General features: G+C 34.7%; 1 long non-coding RNA gene across 2 annotated transcripts in view; it reads left to right on the top strand.

The window, feature by feature from the left end:
• Positions 1-26,063, top strand: part of LOC143054918 (uncharacterized) — a 70,575-nt gene that overhangs the window by 32,800 nt on the left and 11,712 nt on the right. The window lies entirely within an intron of this gene.

The following is a 26,063-nucleotide window of genomic DNA, read 5'->3' as shown; positions in this document are numbered from 1 at the left end:
GCCGACCTTTTTATAAAACCCAAATCTCCAAACGATCTCAAAATAAGGAGTTGTGGTATGATTAACAATGAAGCAATTAATCCTAGACCATAGGACCAAGATATAAACAATTACAGGTCGTCCAACAGCCATCATCAATGAGCAAAACCCATACCATATAATAATTAGAAGATGTAGTATGATTAACAATGATATAATTATTCCTGGACCATAGGACAAAGATATAAACAATTACAGGTCGTCCAACAGCCTTCAACAAGGAGCAAAACCCATACCATATAATAATTAGGAGATGTGGTATGATTAACAATGATACAAATAATCCTAGACCATAGGACAAAGATATAAACAATTACAGGTCGTCCAACAGCCTTCAACAATGAGCAAAACCCATACCATATAATCATCTATAAAAAGCCTTGGTATGATAAAATGTGAAACATTTCAAAAGAAAAACGAACAGCCTACTACAACAATGAAGGAAAAACAAATATGGTACACAGCTTCTAACTACATCCACTACGTTTTATAGGTCAGGTCTGTGGAAAGAGTCACACCCTGTATGTAGAATACACAGCTTCTAAATACAGCCACTACGTTATATAGGTCCTGTCTGTGGAAAGAGTCACACCCTGTATGTAGAATACACAGCTTCTAAATACAGCCACTACGTTATAGGTCCGGTCTGTGGAAAGAGTCACACCCTGTATGTAGAATACACAGCTTCTAACTACAGCCACTACGTTATATAGGTCCTGTCTGTGGAAAGAGTCACACCCTGTATGTAGAATACACAGCTTCTAAATACAGCCACTACGTTATAGGTCCGGTCTGTGGAAAGAGTCACACCCTGTATGTAGAATACACAGCTTCTAAATACAGCCACTACGTTATATAGGTCAGGTCTGTGGAAAGAGTCACACCCTGTATGTAGAATACACAGCTTCTAACTACAGCCACTACGTTATAGGTCCTGGCTGTGGACAGGCACATACAGAATAAAAAAAATGATTGAATTTAATGTGACTGTTCTAGTTGATTATAGACAGTGTTTGAAGAAGCTGCAATATGATATTTATGTCACCCGATCGACAATGTCGGGTGACATATTGCTTTTCCTCTGTTTCTTTTTCTGTATTATTATGTCACCCTGACGGAGGTCGGGTGACATATTGTTATTGTTCGATTCTTTTTTTATTATTCTTATTCCACACTTTTTTGTCCAGCTTAGTTCTCTGAATATAATGGACCAATTTTGATGGAACTATACCATAATGTTCACCACCATGTGTAGTTGTGCACCTTACTTTGGAATTAAAAAAATGGCTGCCATTGCCATGGAAACAGCAAAAATGTGAAAATGTAATGGAACATTCCAGAACATTAGGGTTAAATTAATTGTACAGCCATTAAATGTTATATGATGGTATAATATTATGGGAGGCACAATATGAAGCAGCAGTATGACTTTGGAATTTTTAAATGTTGCCATGGAAACTGTTCAAAAGTAGCAAAATTTTGAAAATTCTTCAAGAATGTATGAAACGTTACAGAAATGTTAACTTGTTAATCCAGATGCGGCATTCAACTTTGGAATTTCCAAAATGGCTGCCGTTACCATGGTTGCTGTTTAGTGGCAATTGGCGGACCAGGGTGACATCCGCTATTGCTTGCAATGGCAATTCTAGTTATGGCACCCTCAACGGAGTTGGGGTGACGTATTGTTATTCTACGTTTCTTTTTTTTCTTATTATTTTTATTAATCTTCTTCCACACTTTTTGTCCACGCTAGTTCTCAGAATCAAATGGGTTAATGTTGATGGAACTCTACTATAATGAGGACCCCCATGTGAAGTTGTGCATCTTGCTATGGAATGGTCCAATATGGCCGCCGTTTCCATGGAAACGGTAAAAATGTAAAAAAAAATCAAAATTCCAAATCTTTCATTGTAAGACCTAACTGGATGAAACTTTATGGAAATGTTCCTTGGTATGCTCTGATATACTGACTATATTTAGAAATTCCAAAATGGCCGCCATTGTCATGGAAACAAAGTGAAAGTTTAACATTGGCCCTATGGGGAAATACATTTAGCTGTATTTTCCACAGGAATATAAGATCAAATCTATTAAAACTTTATAGATATGTTACATGGCATGTCCCAAAGTGGCACCTGCCTTTGGAATTTTGGAAAAATGGTAACTGTTACCATGGAAACAGCAAAAATTTCAAAAATTTCAAAATGCTCCAAACGTGATGAAATTTTACAATAATCTCAATTAACATGTGTAGAAGCGCTCTTTGACTTTGCAATTTTCAAAATGGCTGCCACTCACCTGGCAATAGGGGGAGGAGGGTGCCATCCGTTATTGCTAGCAATTACAAATCTAGTTATGTCACCCGATCGACAATGTCGGGTGACATATTGCTTTTCCTCTGTTTCTTTACTATTATTATGTCACCCGATCGACAATGTCGGGTGACATATTGCTATTCCTCTGTTTCTTTTTCACTATTATTATTATTATTATGTCACCCGATCGACAATGTCGGGTGACATATTGCTTTTCCTCCGTTTCTTTGTTATTATTATTCTTATTCTTCCAATGATTTTTGTCCGGCAGATTTTTTGAAGGCAATGGAACCAATCTTAGTGATAGTCAACTATAATGAGGAACACAAAATTTCGGGTTGCAATAGGTCATAGGACCATTAAAAATGGCTGCCGTTACCATGGAAACAGAAAAATTGTGAAAAATTCCACTTTTTGGTTTTAGGGAATTATTTGGAGATGCTTTAACTTAGAATCATTATATTTTGATACAATGTAGGTGCCGGGCATATACTTGTTTTGGATGATTTTTGGCATTCATTGGAACTACTATGTTGCCATGGATACTACACCAAAAATTTCCAAAATATCAAAATGCTCCAAATTTAATGAAACTTCACAGGAACGATGAGCAACATTGGTAGATGTGCAATTTGGCGTTGGAATTTTGAAAATGTCTTGTGTTACCATGGAAACAAGGCAAAAATGGTCAAAACGCTTTAAAAAACCTTAAAAGTGGCATTTACTTCCTTAAAATGGTAGGTCAAATTCATTGAAACTCTGATGGTATGTTCCCTTCCATATATCAATGGAGTATCTGCCATTAAAAATTTGGAATGGTCTGTGTTACCATAGAAACCAGCCAAAATGTCAAAAATTTCAAAAACTTCAAAATGCTTCAAACTTGATGAAACTTAATATATTTGTTGACTGTCTAGTCTGCATGAGACTTTTGAAGTTGGAATTTCCAAAATGGCTACCGTTGCCATGGAAACTGCAGAAATATCAAATATTTTCAAAATGCTCCAAACTTAATGAAACTTAATATTATTGTTTACTGGCATGTATAGATGAGACTTTTGACTTCGGAATTTTCAAAATGGCTGCCGTTGCCATGGAAACAGCAGAAATGTGAAACTTTTGACAATGCTGTTATTGTATTGAAAATTTACAGAAAGATATATCGCAATTCATAGATCTGCATTCACTGTTAAGTTGTTTTAAAATGGGTGCCGCTTAGTGGCAATGAGGGGAAGGGTGACATCCGCTATTGCTTGCAATGGCAATTCTAGTTATGGCACCCTCAACGGAGTTGGGGTGACGTATTGTTATTGTACGTTTCTTTTTTTTTTCTTATTTTTATTATTTTTCTTCCACCTAATTTTGTCCAGGAGATTTCTGGAAATCCAATGTACCAAAGTTGATGGAACTCTATTATATAGAGGGCACTTAGGTGAAGAGTTGCAGGCACCATGGAATGGTTCAAGATGGCTGCCGTTACCATGGAAACGGAACAAATGTGAAAAAATCTAGTTTTTTGTTTTGGTGAACTGTTTGGATATGCTTTAAGTCAGAATCATTATATTTTAATACAATGTAGGTGCCCACTATATACAGGTGTTGGATGATTTTGGCATTCATTGGAACTACTATGTTGCCATGGAAACTACACCAAAAATTTCAAAAATCTCAAAATGCTCCAAACTTTATGAAACTTCACACTAAGGATGAGCAACATCGGAAGATGTGCCATTTGGAGTTGGAATTTCCAAAATGTCTGTAGTTACCATGGAAACAATGCGAATAGGTCAAAAAATTAAAAAATAAATAAAAATCCTGCAAACTGGATGAAACTTAACAGAAATGGTCACTGGCATAAGCAGAGTTGACTTTTGAAGTTGGAATTTTCAAAATGGCCGCCGTAACCATGGAAACAGCAAAAATGACAAAAATTTCAAAATGCTCCAAACGAGATGAAATTTTACAACAACGTTAATAAACATGTGTAAAAGCGCTCTTTGACTTTAAATTTTTCAAAATGGCTGCCACTCGCCTGGCAATGTGGGAAGGGTGCCATCCGCTATTGCTTGCAATGGCAAATCTAGTTATTATTATTATTCTTCCACCTAGTTTTGTCCGGCAGTTTTCTCAGAGCCAAAGGAACCAATCTGAATGATGGTGCACTATAACAAGGAACCCTGACTTTCCAGTTGCAGTGCAACTTTGGAACTAAAAAATGGCTGCCATCACCATGGAAACCGAAAAATAATGGAAAATTCCAGTTTTTGGTTTTGATGAATTATTTGGAAATGCTTTAACTTAGAATCATTATATTTTGATACAATGTAGGTGCCGGGCATATACTGGTTTTGGATGATTTTGGCAATCATTGGAACTGCTATGTTGCCATGGATACTACACCAAAAATTTCAAAAATATGGAAATGCTCCAAATTTTATAAAACTTCACAGTAATGATGAGCAACATTGGTAGATGTGGAATTTGGTGTTGCAATTTCGATAATGTCTGCCGTTACCATGGAAACAATGCAAAACAGGTCAAAATGGTCTAAAAACCTTCAAGTGGCATTTACTTTCTTAAAATGGTAGGTCAAATTGATTGAAACTTTGATGGTATGGTCCCTCCCATGTACCAATGTGGTATATGCCATTCAATTTTGGGAACGGTCTCTGCTGCCATAGGAACCATCCCAAATGTCAAAAATTTCAAAATGCTCCAAAATTGATGAAACTTAATAGGATTGTACACTGACAAGTCTGAATGAGACTTTTGAAGTTGGAATTTCCAAAATGGCCACCGTTGCCATGGAAACTGCGGAAATGTCAAATATTTTCAAAATGCTCCAAACTTTATGAAACTTAATATTATTGTTAACTTGCATGTATAGATGAGACTTTTGACTTTGGAATTTTCAAAATGGCTGCCGTTGCCATGGAAACAGTAAAAATGTGAAATTTTCTAAAATGCTCTCAATGTACTGAAAATTTACAGAATGATGTACTGCAATGCATATATGTGCATTCACTGTTAAACAATTTTGAAATGGCTGCCGCTTAGTGGCAATTGGGGGAAGGGTGACATCCGCTATTGCTTGCAATGGCAATTCTAGTTATTCTTATTCTTCCAATGATTTTGTCCGGCAGTTTTCTTGGAGACAATGGAACCAATCTTAATGATAGTTCACTATAATGAAGAACACAAAATTCCGGGTTGCAGTAGGTCATAAGACCATTAAAAATGGCTGCCGTTACCATGGAAACGGAACAAATGTGAAAAATTAAATTTTTGGGTTTTGGTGAATAATTTGGGGATGCTTAAACTCAGAATCATTATATTTTGATACAATGTAGGTGCCGGCCATACACTGGGTTTGGATGATTTTGGCAATCATTGGAACTACTATGTTGTCATGGAAACTACACCAAAAATTTCCAAAATATCAAAATGCTCCAAATTTTTTGAAACTTTAGCATAACGATGAGCAACTTTGATAGATGTGGAATTTGGCGTTAGAATTTCGAAAATGTCTTGTGTTACCATGGAAACAAGGCAAAACTGGTCAAAACGCTTTAAAAACCTTAAAAAGTGGCATTTACTTCCTTAAAATGGTAGGTCAAATCCATTGAAACTCTTATGGTATGTTACCCCCCATGTACCAATGTGGTATCTGCCATTAGAAATTTGGAATGGTCTGTGTTACCATAGAAACCAGCCAAAATGTCAAAAATTTTCAAAAATTTCAAAATGCTCAAAAAGTATTGATACTTAGTATGATTGCTGACTGTCAAGTCTGCATGAGACTTTTGGAGTTGGAATTTCCAAAATGGCCACCGTTGCCATGGAAACTGCAGAAATGTCAAATATTTTCAAAATGCTCCAAACTTAATAAAACTTTATATTATTGTCAACTAGCATGTATAGATCAGACTTTTGACTTTGAAATTTTCAAAATGGCTGCCGTTGCCATGGAAACAGCAGAAATGTAAAACTTTTGACAATGCTCTTATATTACTGAAAATTTACAGAAAGATATATCGCAATTCATAGATCTGCATTCACTGTTAAGTTGTTTTGAAATGGCTACCGCTTAGTGACAATGGGGGGAAGGGTGACATCCGCTATTGCTTGCAATGGCAATTCTAGTTATGGCACCCTAAACGGAGTTTGGGTGACATATTGTTATTCTACGTTTCTTTTTGTTTTTATTTTTATTATTATTTTTCTTCCACACATTTTTGTCCAGTCTGGAACTCTAATGTGAATGGACCCAAGAAGATGGAACTATACCATAATGTTAACCACCAGATGAAGATTTGCTTTTTGAGGGTGGCACTTTCAAGATGGCTGCCGTTACCATGGAAACGGAACAAATGTGAAAAAATCCCGTTTTTTGTTTTGGGGAACTATTTGGATACTATTTAACTCAGAATCATTATATTTTAATACAATGTAGGTGCCCACTATATACAGGTGTTGGATGATTTTGGCACTCATTGGAACTACTATGTTGCCATGGAAACTTCTCCAAAAAATTCAAAAATCTCAAAATGTTCCAAACTTAATGAAACTTCACAGTAACGATGAGCAACATTGGAAGATGTGGAATTTGGCGTTGGAATTTCCAAAATCGCTCTTGTTACCATGGAAACAATGCAAAAAGGTCAAAACTTTGAATTTTCACAGAACATTCTAGAACATCAATGTTTAATTTATTCTAGAGACATTAAATGGTATATGATTGTGAAGGGAAAAAATTGCAGCGGGGGTTTGACTTTGGAATATTCAAAATGGCCGCCGTTACCATGGAAACAGCAAAAATACGAAAAAATTCAAAATGCTTCAAATTTATTGAAACTTATAACAAATGTTGCTCAGCTAATGTAGACTTGACTTTTGAGTTTGGAATTTCCAAAATGGCCGCCGTTACCATGGCTACCGCTCACCTGGCAATAGGGGAAGGGTGCCATCCGCTATTGCTTGCAATCGCAAATCTAGTTATGTCACCCGATCGACAATGTCGGGTGACATATTGCTTTTCTTATGTTTCTTTGTTATGGCACCCTCAACGGAGTTGGGGTGACATATTGTTATTGTTCGTTTCTTTTTTTCATATTATTATTATGTCACCCGATCGACAATGTCGGGTGACATATTGCTTTTCCTCTGTTTCTTTTTCCGTATTATTATTATTATTATTATTTTTCTTCCACCTAATTTTGTCCGCCCGCTTTCTCAGAGCCAAAGGAACCAATCTGAATGATGGTGCACTATAACAAGGAACCCTGACTTTCCTGTTGCTTTTTAATATTGGCACTAAAAAAATGGCTGCCATCACCATGGAAACGGAAAAATGGTGAAAAAATATAATTTTGGAGTTAGGTGAATTGTTTGAGAATGCTTAACCTTAAAATCTTTAGATTTTAATACAATGTAGGTGCCCACTATATTCTGCTTTGGGATGATTTTGGCAATCATTGGAACTGCTATGTTGCCATGGATACTACACCAAAAATTTCAAAAAAATGAAAATGCTCCAAATTTTTTGAAATTCTAGCATAACGATGAGCAACTTTGGTAGATGTATAATTTGGCGTTGGAATTTCCAAAATGTCTGCCGTTTCCATGGAAACAATGCAAAAAGGTCAAAATGCTCCAAAAACTTCAGGGTTTGGTGAATAACTTTGGTATGCTTGAACTTAAAATCATCAAATTTTTATACAATATAGTTGTCCACTATATACAGGTTTTGAATGATTATGACAATCATTGGAACTACTCTGTTACCATGGATACAGGATCAAATATTTCAAAAATTTCAAAATGCTCCAAAATTGATAAAACTTAATATTATTGTTGACTGCTAAGTCTGGATGAGACTTTTGACTTTGGAATTTCCAAAATGGCCACCGTTGCCATGGAAACTGCAAAAAAGTCAAAAATTCTCAAAATGCTTTGAACTTAATAAAACTTGATATTATTGTTAACTGACAAGTAATGATGAGGCTTTTGACTTTGAAATTTTCAAAATGGCTGCCGTTGCCATGGAAACGGCAGAATGTGAAACTTTTAAAATGCTGTGAACGTACTGAAAGTTTACATAAAGATGTATTGCCATGCATATATGTGCATTCACTGTTAAACGATTCTGAAATGGCTGCAACTTAGTGGCAATTGGGGGAAGGGTGACATCCGCTATTGCTTGCAATGGCAATTCTAGTTATATTTATTCTTCCACACTTTTTTGTCCATTCTATTTCTCGGAATTGGCTTGAACAATATTGATGGAACTATACAATAATGTAGACCACCACATTCTATAGTGCAGTGGGGTATGGCACCATCAAGATGGCTGCCGTTGCCATGGAAACGAAACAAATGTGAAAAATTTCTGTTTTTTGTTTTGGTAAACTGTTTGAATATGCTTAAACTCAGAATCATCATATTTTAATACAATTAAGGTGCCCACTATATACAGGTGTTGGATGATTTTGGCACTCATTGGACCTACTATGTTGCCATGGAAACTAAACCAAAAATTTCAAAAATATCAAAATGCTCCAAACTTTATGAAACTTCACAGTTACGATGAGCAACATTGGAAGATGTGGAATTTGGCGTTGGAATTTCCAAAATATCTGTAGATACCATGGAAACAATGCAAAAAGGTCAAAACTTTGAATTTTCACAGAACATTCCAGAACATCAATGTTAAATGTATTCTAGAGACATTAAATGGTATATGATGGTATATATGATAATGGAGGGAAAAAATTGCAGCGGGGGTTTGACTTTGGAATATTCAAAATGGCCGCCGTTACCATGGGAACAGCAAACATTTCAAAAATTTCAAAGTTTTCCAAACTTAATGAAACTTTACAAAATTGACAATTGGCATGAGCAGATTCACTCTATGATTTTGGAATTTTAAAAATGGCTGCCGCTCGCCTGGCAATGGGGGAAGGGTGCCATCCGCTATTGCTTGCAATGGCAAATCTAGTTATGTCACCCGATCGACAATGTCGGGTGACATATTGCTTTTCTTATGTTTCTTTGTTATTATTATTATTCTTCCACCTTTTTTTGTCCGACAGGTTTTTTGGAGTGAAATGGAACCAATCTTAATGATAATTCACTATAAGGAGGAACACAAAATTTCGGGTTGCAGTAGGGTCTAAGACCATAAAAAATGGCTGCCGTTTCCATGGAAACGGAACAATTGTGAAAAATTCCAGTTTTTGGTTTTGTGAATAATTTAGAGATGCTTAAACTCAGAATCATCATATTTTATCACAATGTAGGTGCCAGCCATATATTGGTTTTGGATGATATTGGCAATCATTGGAACCACTATGTTGCCATGGAAACTACCCCAAAAATTTCAAAAATTTCAAAATGCTCCAAATTTTTTGAAACTTCATAGTAACGATGAGCAACTTTGGTAGATGCGTAGTTTGGCGTTGGAATTTCCAAAATGTCTGCCGTTACCATGGAAACGGTGCATAAGTGTCAAAATGCTCTAAAAACCTCAGGGTTTGGTGAATAATTTTGGTATGCTTGAACTTGAAATCATCAAATTTTTACACAATATGGTTGTCCACTATATATAGGTTTTGAATGATTTTGACAATCATTGGAACTACTCTGTTACCATGGATACAGGACCAAATATTTCAAAAATTTCAAAATGCTCCAAAATTGATGAAACTTAATATTATTGTTGACTGCCAAGTCTGGATGAGACTTTTGACTTTGGAATTTCCAAAATGGCCACCGTTGCCATGGAAACTGCAAAAATGTCAAAAATTCTCTAAATGCTTTGAAATTAATGAAACTTGATAATATTGTTAACTGGCAAGTAAAGATGAGATTTTTGACTTCAAAATTTTCAAAATGGCTGCCGTTGCCATGGAAACAGCAGAATTGTGAATTTTTTTTAAATGCTCTCAATGTACTGAAAATGTACAGAAAGATGTATTGCCATGCATATATGTGCATTCACTGTTAAACGATTTTGAAATGGCTGCCGCTTAGAGGCAATTGGGGGAAGGGTGACATCCGCTATTGCTTGCAATGGCAATTCTAGTTATTATGTCACCCGATCGACAATGTCGGGTGACATATTGCTTTTCCTCTGTTTCTTTTTCTCTATTATTATTATTATTTTTCTTCCACCTAATTTTGTCCGCTCGCTTTCTCAGAGCCAAAGGAACCAATCTGAATGATGGTGCACTATAACAAGGAACCCTGACTTTCCTGTTGCTTTTTAATATTGGCACTAAAAAAATGGCTGCCATCACCATGGAAACGGAAAAATGGTGAAAAAATATAATTTTGGAGTTAGGTGAATTGTTTGAGAATGCTTAACCTTAAAATCTTCGGATTTTAATACAATGTAGGTGCCCACTATATACTGCTTTGGGATGATTTTGGCAATCATTGGAACTGCTATGTTGCCATGGATACTACACCAAAATTTTCAAAAAAATGAAAATGCTCCAATTTTTTTGAAATTCTAGCATAATGATGAGCAACTTTGGTAGATGTGGAATTTGGCTTTGGAATTTCCAAAATGTCTGCCGTTTCCATGGAAACAATGTAAAAAGGTCAAAATGCTCCAAAAACTTCAGGGTTTGGTGAATAATTTTGGTATTCTTGAACTTGAAATCATCAAATTTTTACACAATATAGTTGTCCACTATATACAGCTTTTGAATGATTTTGACAATCATTGGAACTCTTCTGTTACCATGGATACAGGACCAAATATTTCAAAAATTTCAAAATGCTTCTTAATTGATCAAACTTAATATGATTGCAAGTCTGGATGAGACTTTTGACTTTGGAATTTCCAAAATGGCCACCGTTGCCATGGAAACTGCAAAAAAGTCAAAAATTCTCTAAATGCTTTGAACTTAATGAAACTTGATAGTATTGTTAACTGGCAAGTAAAGATGAGACTTATGACTTTCAAATTTTCAAAATGACTGCCGTTGCCATGGAAACAGCAGAATTGTAAAAAAATTTAAAATGCTCTCAATGTACTGAAAATTTACAGGAAAATGTATTGCCATGCATATATGTGCATTCACTGTTAAACAATTTTCAAATGGCTGCCGCTTAGTGGCAATTAGGGGAAGGGTGACATCCGCTATTGCTTGCAATGGCAATTCTAGTTATTATTATTCTTCCACCTTTTTTTGTCCGACAGGTTTTTTGGAGTAAAATGGAACCAATCTTAATGATAATTCACTATAAGGAGGAACACAAAATTTCGGGTTGCAGTAGGGTCTAAGACCATAAAAAATGGCTGCCGTTTCCATGGAAACGGAACAATTGTGAAAAATTCCAGTTTTTGGTTTTGTGAATAATTTAGAGATGCTTAAACTCAGAATCATCATATTTTATCACAATGTAGGTGCCAGCCATATATTGGTTTTGGATGATATTGGCAATCATTGGAACCACTATGTTGCCATGGAAACTACCCCAAAAATTTCAAAAATTTCAAAATGCTCCAAATTTTTTGAAACTTCATAGTCACGATGAGCAACTTTGATAGATGCGTAATTTGGCGTTGGAATTTCCAAAATGTCTGCCGTTACCATGGAAACAGTTCATAAGTGTCAAAATGCTCTAAAAACCTCAGGGTTTGGTGAATGATTTTAGTATGCTTGAACTTGAAATCATCAAATTTTAACACAATATAGTTGTCCACAATATACAGCTTTTGAATGATTTTGACAATCATTGGAACTCTTCTGTTACCATGGATACAGGACCAAATATTTCAAAAATTTCAAAATGCTCCTAAATTGATCAAAGTTAATATGATTGTTGACTGGCAAGTCTGGATGAGACTTTTGACTTTGGAATTTCCAAAATGGCCACCGTTGCCATGGAAACTGCAAAAAAGTCAAAAATTCTCTAAATGCTTTGAACTTAATGAAACTTGATATTATTGTTAACTGGCAAGTAAAGATGAGACTTATGACTTCAAAATTTTCAAAATGGCTGCCGTTGCCATGGAAACAGGAGAATTGTGAAATTTTTTAAAATGCTCTCAATGTACTGAAAATTTACAGAAAGATGTATTGCCATGCATATATGTGCATTCACTGTTAAACAATTTTGAGATGGCTGCCGCTTAGTGGCAATTGGGGGAAGGGTGACATCCGCTATTGCTTGCAATGGCAATTCTAGTTATGGCACCCTCAACGGAGTTGGGGTGACATATTGCTTTTCTACGTTTCTTTTTTTCTTATTATTTTTTTTCTTCCACTATTTTTGTCCAGCTTATATCTCGGAATTTAATGAACCAATGTTACTGGAACTATACAATAATGTTAATCACCATGTGCAGATTTGCAATTAAGGGTTGGCATAATCAAGATGGCTGCCGTTACCATGGAAACGAAACAAATGTGAAAAAATCTAGTTTTTCGTTTTGGTGAACTGTTTGGAGTTGCTTGAACTCAGAACTATTATATTTTAATACAATGTAGGTGCCCACTATATACAGGTGTTGGATGATTTTGACACTCATTGGAACAACTATGTTGCCATGGAAACTACACCAAAAATTTTAAAATTCTCAAAATGTTCCAAACTTCAGGAAACTTCACAGTAAGGATGAGCAACATTGGAAGATGTGGAATTTGGCGTTGGAATTTCCAAAATATCTCTTGTTACCATGGAAACAATGCTAAAAGGTCAAAACTTTGAATTTTCACAGAACATTCCAGAACATCAATGTTAAATTTATTCTAGAGACATTAAATGGTATATGATTATGGAGGGAAAAAATTGCAGCGGGGGTTTGACTTTGGAACATTCAAAATGGCCGCCGTTACCATGGAAACAGCAAAAATATGAAAAATTTCAAAATGCTTTAAATTTAATGAAACTTATAACAAATGTTGCCTAGCTTATGTAGACTTGACTTTTGAGTTTGGAATTTTCAAAATGGCCGCCGTTACCATGGAAACAGCAAATTGTCCAAAATTTCAAAATGCTTCAAACTTAATGAAACTTTGCAAAAATGTTACTAGACATCTGTAGATGCACTATTTGACTTTGGAATTTTCAAAATGGCTGCCGCTCACCAGGCAATGGGGGAAGGGTGCCATCCGTTATTGCTAGCAATTACAAATCTAGTTATTATGGCACCCTCAACGGAGTTGGGGTGACGTATTGTTATTGTACGTTTCTTTTTTTTTTTATTTTTATTATTTTTCTTCCACCTAATTTTGTCCAGGAGATTTCTGGAAATCCAATGGACCAAAGTTAATGGAACTCTATTATATTAAGGACCCTTAGGTGAAGAGTTGCAGGCACCATGGAATGGTTCAAGATGGCTGTCGTTACCATGGAAACGAAACAAATGTGAAAAAATCCTGTTTTTTGTTTTGGTGAACTGCTTTGATATGCTTAAACTCAGAAACATTATATTTTGATACAATGTAGGTGCCGGCCATATACAGATGTTGGATGATTTTGGCACTCATTAGAACTACTATGTTGCCATGGAAACTACACCAAAAATTTCAAAAATATCAAAATGCTCCAAACTTCATGAAACTTCACAGTAACGATGAGCAGCATTGGAAGATGTGGAATTTGGCGTTGGAATTTCCAAAATATCAGTTGTTACCATGGAAACATGCAAAAAGGTCAAAACTTTGATTTTTCACAGAACATTCCAGAACATCAATGTTAAATTTATTCTAGAGACATTAAATGGTATACGATTATGGAGGGCAAAAATTGCAGCGGTGGTTTGACTTTGGAAAATTCAAAATGGCCGCCGTTACCATGGGAACAGCAAAATTATGAAAAACTTCAAAATGCTTTAAAGTTAATGAAACTTATAACAAATGTTGCCTAGCTTATGTAGACTTAACTTTTGAGTTTCAAATTTTCAAAATGGCCGCCGTTGCCATGGAAACAGCAAACATTTTCCAAATGGCTGCCGCTGGCCTGGCAATAGCGAAAGGGTGCCATCCGCTATTGCTTGCAATGGCAAATCTAGTTATTATTATTTTTCTTCCACCTAATTTTGTCCGCTCGCTTTCTCAGAGCCAAAGGAACCAATCTGAATGATGGTGCACTATAACAAGGAACCCTGACTTTCCTGTTGCTTTTTAATACTGGCACTAAAAAAATGGCTGCCATCACCATGGAAACGGAAAAATGGTGAAAAAATATAATTTTGGAGTTAGGTGAATTGTTTGAGAATGCTTAACCTTAAAATCTTTAGATTTTGATACAATGTAGGTGCCCACTATATACTGCTTTGGGATGATTTTGGCAATCATTGGAACTGCTATGTTGCCATGGATACTACACCAAAAATTTCCAAAATATGGAAATGCTTCAAATTTTATAAAACTTCACAGTAACGATGAGCAACATTGGTAGAGGTGAAACTTGGCGTTGGAATTTCGAAAATGTCTGCCGTTACCATGGAAACAATGCAAAACAGGTCAAAATGGTCAAAAAACCTTAAAGTGGTATTTACTTTCTTAAAATGGTAGGTCAAATTGATCGAAACTTTGATGGTATGGTCCCTCCCATGTACCAATGTGGTATATGCCATTAAATTTTGGGAATGGTCTCTGTTGCCATAGGAACCATCACAAATGTCAAAACTTTCAAAATTTTCAAAATGCTTCAAAATTGATGAAACTTCATAGGATTGTAGACTGTCAAGTCTGCATGAGACTTTTGAAGTTGGAATTTCCAAAATGGCTACCGTTGCCATGGAAACTGGAAAAATGTCAAAAATTCTCAAAATGCTTTGAACTTAATGAAACTTGATATTATTCTTACCTGACAAGTAAAGATGAGACTTTAGACTTTGAAATTTTCAAAATGGCTGCCGTTGCCATGGAAACGGCAGAAATTTGAAATTTTGAAACTGCTTCGAATGTACTGAAAATTTACAGAAAAATGTATTGCCATGCATATTTGTGCATTCACTGTTAAACAATTTTTAAATGGCTGCCGCTTAGTGGCAATTGGGGGAAGGGTGATATCCGCTATTGCTTGCAATGGCAATTCTAGTTATTATGGCACCCTCAACGGAGTTGGGGTGACATATTGTTATTCTACGTTTCTTTTTTTTCTTATTATTTTTATTATTCTTCCACACATTTTGTCCATCGTGTTTCTACGAATTGAGTGATCCAATGTTGTTGGAACTAGTTATTATGGCACCCTCAACGGAGTTGGGGTGACATATTGTTATTCTACGTTTCTTTTTTTTCTTATTATGGCACCCTCAACGGAGTTGGGGTGACATATTGTTATTCTACGTTTCTTTTTTTTCTTTTTATTATTATTTTTATTCTTCCACACATTTTGTCCATGCTATTTCTCGGAATTGGCTTGAACAATATTGATGAAACTATGCCATAATGTAGTCCACTATATGAAATTGTGCAAACGGGGTATGGCATCATCAAGATGGCTGACGTTGCCATGGAAACTAAACAAATGTGAAAAAATCCAGTTTTTTGTTTAGGTGAACTATTGGGATATGATTGAACTCAGAACCATTATATTTTAATACAATGAAGGTGCCCACTATATACAGGTGTTGGGTGATTTTGGCACTCATTGGAACTACTATGTTGCCATGGAAACTACTCCAAAAAATTCAAAAATCCCAAAATGTTCCAAACTTCATGAAACTTCACAGTAACGATGAGCAACATTGGAAGATGTGGAATTTGTCGTTGGAATTTTCAAAATATCTGTTATTACCATGGAAACAATGCAAAAAGGTCAAAACTTTGAATTTTCACAGAACATTCCAGAACATCAATGTTAAATTTATTCTAGAGACATATTAAAAGGTATATGATGGTATATGATTATGGAGGGAAAAAATTGAAGTGGGGGTTTGACTTTGCAATATTCAAAATGGCCGCCGTTACCATGGAAACAGCAAAAATATGAAAAACTTCAAAATGCTTTAAATTTAATGAAACTTATTATAGATGTTGCCAAGCTTTTGTAGACTTGACTTTTGAGTTAGGAATTTTCAAAATGGCCGCCGTTGCCATGGAAACAGCAAACATTTTCTAAATGGCTGCCGCTGGCCTGGCAATGGGGGAAGGGTGCCATCCGCTATTGCTTGCAATGGCAAATCTAGTTATTTTTATTATTCTTCCACACATTTTGTCCATCGTGTTTCTACGAATTGAGTGATCCAATGTTGTTGGAACTATAACATAATGAGGACCCCCATTTGAAGTTGTGCACCTTGCTATGGAATGGTAAAAGATGGCCGCCGTTTCCATGGAAACAGCACAAATGCGAAAAAAATCAAAGTGTTCCAAACTGGAAGAAACTCCACAGGAATGTTAACTGGCATGTGCTGATTTCCAGTTTGACTTTGGAATTTTCAAAATGGCTGCCGTTACCATGGAAACCGCTAAAATATCAAAAATTCTAACTCTTTCGTTATAACATCCAACTAGATGAAACTTTATGAAAATGTTCTCCAGTATGCCAAGATGTCAAGACAATATTTGGATAGTTCAAAATGGCCGCCGTTGTCATGGAAACTGGGGCCAAGTTTTGCATTGACCCTATGGAAAAATGCATAAAATCAGCATTTTTTCAGAGAGTAGTGCACGAAAGTAAATGAAACTGTATTGATATATAACATGACATGTGGCAAAGAGATGTACGCTTTTAGAATTTTGGAATTATCTACTGTAACCATGGTTGCAGCACAAATGTTCAAAATTTCGAAAAAAATCAAAATGCTGCAAACTGGATGAAACTTTACAGGAATAGTAACTGACATGTGCGGAGTTGCATTTTGAAGTTGGAATTTCCAAAATGGCTGCCGTAACCATGGAAACAGCAAAATTGTCAAAAATTTCAAAATGCTCCAAACCCAATGAAATTTTACAAAAATGATGACTTGCATGTGTAGATGCACTCTTTGAATTTGAAATTTTCAAAATGGCTGCCGCTCGCCTGGCAATGGGGGGACGAGGGTGCCATCCGTTATTGCTAGCAATTACAAATCTAGTTATGTCACCCTGACGGAGGTCGGGTGACATATTGTTATTGTACGATTCTTTTTCTTTTCTTTATTATTCCACACTTTTTTGTCCAGACTATTTCACAGAATTGCATGGACCAATGAAGATGGAAGTGTACCATAATGTTAACCCCCATGTGCAGATGTGCAATCGGGGGTTGGCATTTCCAAGATGGCTGCCGTTGTCATGGAAACAGGAATAATGTGAAAAATCAGAAAGTCTTCAGAAATGAATGAAATTTTGTGGAAATGTTACTTGGCATGCAAAGACTTGCAATTCATCTTTGGAATTTCCAAAATGGCCGCCGTTGCCATAGAAACAGTTCAAACATCAAAATGGAACATTCCAGAACATAAGTGTTCTACAGCCATTAAATGTTATATGATGGTATAATATTATGGGGAGCACAATATGAAGCAGCAGTATGACTTTGGAATTTTCAAAATGGCGGCCGTTGCCATAGAAACAGTTCAAACATAAAAAAAATCAAAAAGCTTTAAACTTTTTGAAAATTAGCAGAATGAAGAGTCATGAAGTGAAAATGTTTATCAAATGTTTAGAAATTTTGTGATGGCTGTCACTCAGTGGCAATTGGCGGACCAGGGTGACATCCGCTATTGCTTGCAATGGCAATTCTAGTTATGGCACCCTCAACGGAGTTGGGGTGACATATTGTTATTGTTCGTTTCTTTTTTTTCTTTTTATTATTATTATTTTTATTCTTCCACACATTTTGTCCATGCTATTTCTCCGAATTGGTCGAATCAATGTTGATGGAACTGTACCATAATATGAACCGCCATGTTAAGTTGTGCAAGAGACATTGGAATGGTAAAAAATGGCCGCCGTTACCATGGAAACTGAACAAATGTAAAAAAATCCAGTTTTTTGTTTTGGTGAACTATTTGGATACTATTTAACTCAGAATCATTATATTTTGATACAATGTAGGTGCCCACTATATACAGATGTTGGATGATTTTGGCACTCATTGGAACTACTATGTTGCCATGGAGACTACTCCAAAAAATTCAAAAATCTCAAAATGTTCCAAACTTAATGAAACGTCACAGTAACGATGAGCAACATTGGAAGATGTGGAATTTGGCGTTGGAATTTCCAAAATCGCTGTTGTTACCATGGAAACAATGCAAAAAGGTCAAAACTTTGAATTTTCACAGAACATTCTAGAACATCAATGTTTAATTTATTCTAGAGACATTAAATGGTATATGATTGTGGAGGGAAATAATTGCAGCGGGGGTTTGACTTTGGAATATTCAAAATGGCCGCCGTTACCATGGAAACAGCAAAGATACAAAAAACTTAAAAATGCTTCAAATTTATTGAAACTTATAAAAAATGTTGCTCAGCTAATGTAGACTTGACTTTTGAGATTGGAATTTCCAAAATGGCCGCCGTTACCATGGCTACCGCTCATCTGGCAATAGGGGAAGGGTGCCATCCGCTATTGCTTGCAATGGCAATTCTAGTTCTTATTATTTTTCTTGCACAAATTTTGTCCGCGCGAGTTCTTGGAATCCAATGGACCAATGTTGATGGAACTCTTCTATAATGAGGACCCCCATGTGAAGTTGTGCACCTTGCTATGGAATGGTAAAAAATGGCCGCCGTTTCCATGGAAACAGCACAAATGCGAAAAAAATCCAAGTGTTTCAAATTGGAAGAAACTCCACAGGAATGGTAACTGGCATGTGCTGATTTCCAGTTTGACTTTGGAATTCCCAAAATGGTTGCCGTTACCATGGAAACAGCTCAAATATAAAAAATTCTAACTTTTTCATTATAACATCCAGCTGGATGAAACTTTATGAAAATGTGACCCAGTATGCAAAGATGTCAAAACAATATTTGGATAGTTCAAAATGGCCGCCGTTGTCATGGAAACTGGGGACAAGTTTTGCATTGACCCTATGGAAAAATGCATAAAATCAGCATTTTCTCAGAGAGTAGTGCACCAAAGTAAATGAAACTGTATTGATATATTACATGACATGTGGCAATGAGATGTCTGCTTTTAGAATTTTGGAATTATCTACTGTAACCATGGTTGCAGCACAAATTTTCAAAATTTCCAAAAAAAATTAAGTGCTGCAAACTGGATGAAATTTTACAGGAATAGTGACTGACCTGTGCGGAGTTGCATTTTGAAGTTGGAATTTCCAAAATGGCCGCCGTAACTATGGAAACAGCAAAATTGTCCAAAATTTCAAAATGCTCCAAACGTAATGAAATTTTGCAAAAATGATAAGTTGCAGGTGCAGATGCATTCTTTGACTTTGGAATTTCCAAAATGGCTGCCGCTCGCCTGGCAATGGGGGGACGAGGGTGCCATCCGTTATTGCTAGCAATTACAAATCTAGTTATTATTATTATACTTCCACCTATTTTGTCCGGCATGTTTTTTGGAGTGAAATGGAACCAATCTTAATGATAGTTCACTATAAGGTGGAACAAAAAATTTCGGGGTGCAGGTGGGTCTAAGACCATAAAAAATGGCTGCCGTTTCCATGGAAACCGAATAATTGTGAAAAATTCCAGTTTTTGGTTTTGGTGAATAATTTGGAGATTCTTAAACTCAGAATCATCATATTTTGATACAATGTAGGTGCCAGCCACGCAGTGATGTTAAGGTTGTTCGCCACATGAAAAAATACAAAATTGCAGTGTTTTCAAATTCAGTGTCCAGAAAATAAATAGTTGTCTCCAATCATGGTATAGTCGGTGTGTATAAAGACAATAGATGTAGATTTTGAAAAAAAAAATACAAATCTATTTTTAGACCAAGGGAAATGGTCACGTGACCACCCGAAATAGAAAGTAAAATACTGACAAATAAATCGTAGTAGAACAAGGGCATGCGGATGTTTAAATTTAAAGTTTAAGACACCTTTTGGTAGCCTAAGATCTAAAGTTCATTAAAAAATCATGGCAAAGTGTTGTTTTTAAAGATAATGCATATAAAACCAACTTCAAAGTCAAATCATTTCACATTTCGTGCTTTTTCGGAGTTTCGGACACATTTTTATCACTACTTATTATATCTGTATTCTTTGCCATATGTTAGCGAAGTGTAATTTCAAATTCTCTTTCTGGGAAACCAAAAAATATCGACCTTAGTGGCCAGTATGCCCTTGTTCTACTCGTTTTTATAACCGACTCTTCAGAATTTCAGTTAAATCGTCGATATTAAAACGCTCCTTTGACTTTCAATGTTCCAAACGAGTTACTCCCCTTTGTTAACAGAGAACGCTGATTTTCCTTCTAATTATCAAAATTAAGCTTGTTTTTCTGTCCGTATGATATGTTTTCATTTTTTTATAAACACTCTCACCTTACAGTTACTTTGTATTTGTTTGTGTTTTCAGTACGGTTGGATAGATAATATAGTTGGAAAAAAGGGGGAGGGTCCGGAGAACAACATATTTCATCAGCGAATTTTGAAATCTTTGTTTTCATATCTTGCACTGTAATAAAGGCACTGCTAATTTATGAAATTTACTGTATGCAGTTGCAGTCATTCTTTCATTGATATGCAAATATAAAAATAAGACGATTTGGTCAAATTTCCATTGTCATTGACCATTCATGTTGAGAACAACATGTATCCAGATAAGATATTCAAATATTGTGGATATAAGCAATTATAATGATAGGTCATTGTACAACACTCATTAATGCAGTGCATTCTATAAAGATAACTATTAGAGTCTAGGAATGCTTGAGGGGGCCTTCATTTCATACAAACTGTATTTCTTAATGTCTAGGTAACCTTTTCTGTTATTTACTGTTTTGCCTGATAATCACTACAACATGCAGACACTAATTAGCACTACAATGTATATTCCCTTTTTATTTTTGTGCAGTGAGTATATAATTGGTCATAATTATCCCTTTCATGCAGACTCTGATACATGAATCATAAATTCTTGCTCAGAGAAATGTTGAATTAATTCTGGTGTACTTGTTGCATTGTTATTCTAATAATGTCATGTTCTCCCTAGATCATAAAAGAATGACCCATTGATTTGCAATAAGCTATATATTTAAATGGTCTGCTTTAGGTATATTAATGAGCAAATACATTTATTTTAACATTAACAAGCAGGGCACTAGTAGCCAAGGCTTGTTTAGGCTTCTGACTTGGCCACTAAATATTTTTAATTGCAAATATCCATAATGCTTATACTTATCTTTCATATTTTTCACAAGTTGGGCCCTATATTAATAATATTAGTTTTTCCCCTTGCTTTATACCCCTGTTATAATATTCAGCTGGAGAGGTTTTTGCATAGTCATATATATGTAATTTAATATCATGCTCAAATGAGAACCATTTTGATATATAGGTATAAGTTCAAAATCAGCATTATAGGAGTAATAGTGGTTCTACTCAGAATTGGTCTATCTGTATAAAGAATTGGAAATATTGTCTAACATAAGAACACTTTCATTTTTATTGCTAAAAGTAAAGAAAATTACATTCAAGTTTTGAATAAAATACATTTTGTAGTTTTACTAATGTCATAGACAAAGAATGTCACCTGTCAAGCTGTTGATCAACAAATCCAATAAAACAGTGTAATATATCCTAAAAGGAATAATGTATACTTCCTACCTCCTTGATAATGAATGATTTCCTACACATTTATTTTAATCACTGAATCCTTGTAGTACATGAATATCACATTGAATTTTCCTTTTCTTTTCACATTGATTGATCACTGTTTATTCTCAAAGCAATTTTGAAGTAAAAATAACACATGATTTGTGAATATTTTGGAATCAATCCTTCCTTTTTAGGGTTTATCCAGTTGACATCATAAAAGCTATGTTTTACTTCTAGTGTAAATATATAGGTCACTTTATCACAGTTTGGATATATATATATTCATTTGATCTGAAATATAATAATAATGAAAATTAACAAATCATTGATCATTATGCATTTAACTCACTGTAAACAAGTCAACCACCAATTAAAGTTAACACAAAATTTCACACAAGTCATGTACATTCATTGTAGATGTTTCAAATAGTTATACATTGGAATATTTTAACTAACATATAAATATACTATGATCATTATAACTTCTCCAAAGATTGTGATCACCTTCATCATAAATGCTTGTTCAAAACACACTATCAGGAATTCATTCTGTCAACAAGAATTGTGAAATCAGGACCTAAGAAAATACATGTCATATACCATGTATACATATGTAATGAAACTGTTTGTAAAATCAAATAATGTGCAGCTCTAAATTATTAAAAGTCTTGATTGTTTTGAAATTTCTTAAAAAAAATAGCTGATCATATTTAAAAAAAGTGTTATTGTAATCTGATATGTAGATATTATGACAGCAATGAGCATGAGCTTGAAGTTATATAATTAAAGAGATGCATTTTGTTCAATTGGAATTTTCTATAAATTCAAATCTAGTACCATATTCAAATTATAATCATTAATGCACACAGTTCATTAAATGAAATTATGGATTTCAAATTTAGTTTGAAATGACAAGAAAACTAGAGTTTAAATAGGTTTAACTACTGATCAATTTATAAAACAGAATACATTTTGTAGTACAATTTTTTAATGTAAAAACTATCATTATTTAATCATGATTGGCAATCACACCTCATCTTCTTATTTTATACTGAAATTTACCTGTTTAGTCAATTCCAATTGATGACAAATTAATTTCAAAAGTACAGCACAGTCTGCTCACATCCTGTATTAAAGAAAACAGAGAACACATGTCATTATTTGAATAATTGAAAAACTTGATATGCCAAAATTAAATCAGATAATTTATCCAAACAATCTTGATCAATCAAATAAATGATTAAAGATCTATACCTTTTATATTACAAGGCTATCTTTTTTGACACCTTTTTTATATATATATTTTCTTATTCATGCTATGATATGATAGAGGATATAAAAAAGGCATTTTTGCTTAAACTATGAATACTTTGTACTTGCTAGCTACATTTATATAATGTGCACACACTCACAACTATATAGCCTGATACTGGACAATTATAGAGAAATAAATGACACATTTATGAAAAGAGCAATTATGTATCTTCCACTTTCTCCTGAATGAAAGTTATAGTTATTTTAACAAAGATATATAAACAATAAAGTTTGTCATACAATATATTTGAACTCTCAATATATTCAGAGTTGTGTGTTTTTTTATACATCAATATTTAAAATTGATTATTCATAACTTTTCATTTGAAAAATACCCCCACATTTTTATTTCTATACTATTTTCCATGAAATAAAGTACCATGAAATAAATACAAATTCAGGTTTGTCTAATGGTACTTGTCAGTCTGATTAGACAATCAATCAGTAAATTTATGTAAATATTTAATTGATTTTTTCTGAAATCAAATGGCAATTTATTGTAAGTAAATAAAGAACACTACAAATAACAAATAGTGTTATATGCCCGAATCCAAATTTATTTTCGACTTAAAAAACGAACACTTCATAGTGATCACGCGGTCAGATTATAAAATAAACATGGTCAAGTTGGAATTCGATAACACCTCCCCCTTTTTGTAAACAACACCTAACGTTTCGCGAATTTAACACATCGTATGAAAACAAACATAACATAAGTCATATTGTACTTACAGTTGGATACCCGAGTCATGTTTTCCGTCAGGAACATCATCAAATCGTATGAAAAACTCATAAACAGCTGACACGCACTTGCTTGTTTTGATGCCTTTTCAAGCTTTGAAATGACGTTGAGTGTAAGAATAAATGTGCTGACAACCAATAGAAACGACTACATGACGTCACAATTAGATTGCGATAGAATCGTTCAAAACTTATGGAGAACTGCCTTAACATTACTGCGCATATACTGGTTTTGGATGATTTTGGCAATCATTGGAACTACTATGTTGCCATGGAAACTGCACCAAAAATTTCAAAAATATCAAAATGCTCCAAATTTTTTGAAACTTCATGGTAACGATGAGCAACATTGGTAGATGTGGAATTTGGCGTTGGAATTTCCAAAATGTCTGCCGTTAACATGGAAACAGAGCATAAGTGTCAAAATGCTCTAAAAACTTCAGGGTTTGGTGAATAATTTTGATATGCTTGAACTTGAAATCATCAAATTTTTACACAATATAGTTATACACTATATACAGGTTTTATTGATTTTGACAATCATTGGAACTACTCTGTTACCATGGATACAGGATCAAATATCTCAAAAATTTCAAAATACTCCAAAATTGATGAAACTTAATATGATAGTTGACTGGCAAGTGTGGATGAGACTTTTGACTTTGGAATTTCCAAAATGGCCACCGTTGCCATGGAAACTGCAAAAAAGTCAAAAATTCTCAAAATGCTTTAAACTTAATGAAACTTGATATTATTGTTAACTGGCAAGTACAGATGAGACTTTTGACTTTGAAATTTTCAAAATGGCTGCCGTTGCCATGGAAACAGCAGAAATGTGATTTTTTTATAAAATGCTGTGAATGTACTTAAAATTTACAGAAAGATGTATTGCCATGAATATATGTGCATTCACTGTTAAACCATTTTGAAATGGCTGCCGCTTAGGGGCAATAGGGGGAAGGGTGACATCCGCTATTGCTTGCAATGGCAATTCTAGTTATTATTATTCTTCCACCTTTTTTTGTCCGACAGGTTTTTTGGAGTAAAATGGAACCAATCTTAATGATAATTCACTATAAGGAGGAACACAAAATTTCGGGTTGCAGTAGGGTCTAAGACCATAAAAAATGGCTGCCGTTTCCATGGAAACGGAACAATTGTGAAAAATTCCAGTTTTTGGTTTTGTGAATAATTTAGAGATGCTTAAACTCAGAATCATCATATTTTATCACAATGTAGGTGCCAGCCATATATTGGTTTTGGATGATATTGGCAATCATTGGAACCACTATGTTGCCATGGAAACTACCCCAAAAATTTCAAAAATTTCAAAATGCTCCAAATTTTTTGAAACTTCATGGTAACGATGAGCAACTTTGGTAGATGCGTAATTTGGCGTTGGAATTTCCAAAATGTCTTCCTTTACCATGGAAACAGGGCATAAGTGTCAAAATGCTCTAAAAACCTCAGGGTTTGGTAAATAATTTTGGTATGCTTGAACTTGAAATCTTCACATTTTTACACAATATAGTTGTCCACTATATACAGCTTTTGTATGATTTTGACAATCATTGGAACTCTTCTGTTACCATGGATACAGGACCAAATATTTCAAAAATTTCAAAATGCTCATAAATTGATCAAACTTAATATGTTTGTTGACTGGCAAGTCTGGATGAGACTTTTGACTTTGGAATTTCCAAAATGGCCACCGTTGCCATGGAAACTGCAAAAAAGTCAAAAATTTCTCTAAATGCTTTGAACTTAATGAAACTTGATATTATTGTTAACTGGCAAATACAGATGAGACATCCGCTATTGCTTGCAATGGCAATTCTAGTTATTATTATACTTCCACCTATTTTGTCCGGCAGGTTTTTTGGAGTGAAATGGAACCAATCTTCATGATAGTTCACTATAAGGTGGAACACAAAATTGCGGGGTGCAGGTGGGTCTAAGACCATA

This window comes from Mytilus galloprovincialis, chromosome 12 (genome assembly GCF_965363235.1).
Source record: "Mytilus galloprovincialis chromosome 12, xbMytGall1.hap1.1, whole genome shotgun sequence".
NCBI classification, from domain to species: Eukaryota; Metazoa; Mollusca; class Bivalvia; order Mytilida; family Mytilidae; genus Mytilus; species Mytilus galloprovincialis.
Note: the sequence above shows the minus strand (reverse complement) of the source record. Positions and strands in the feature narration are given on the sequence as shown.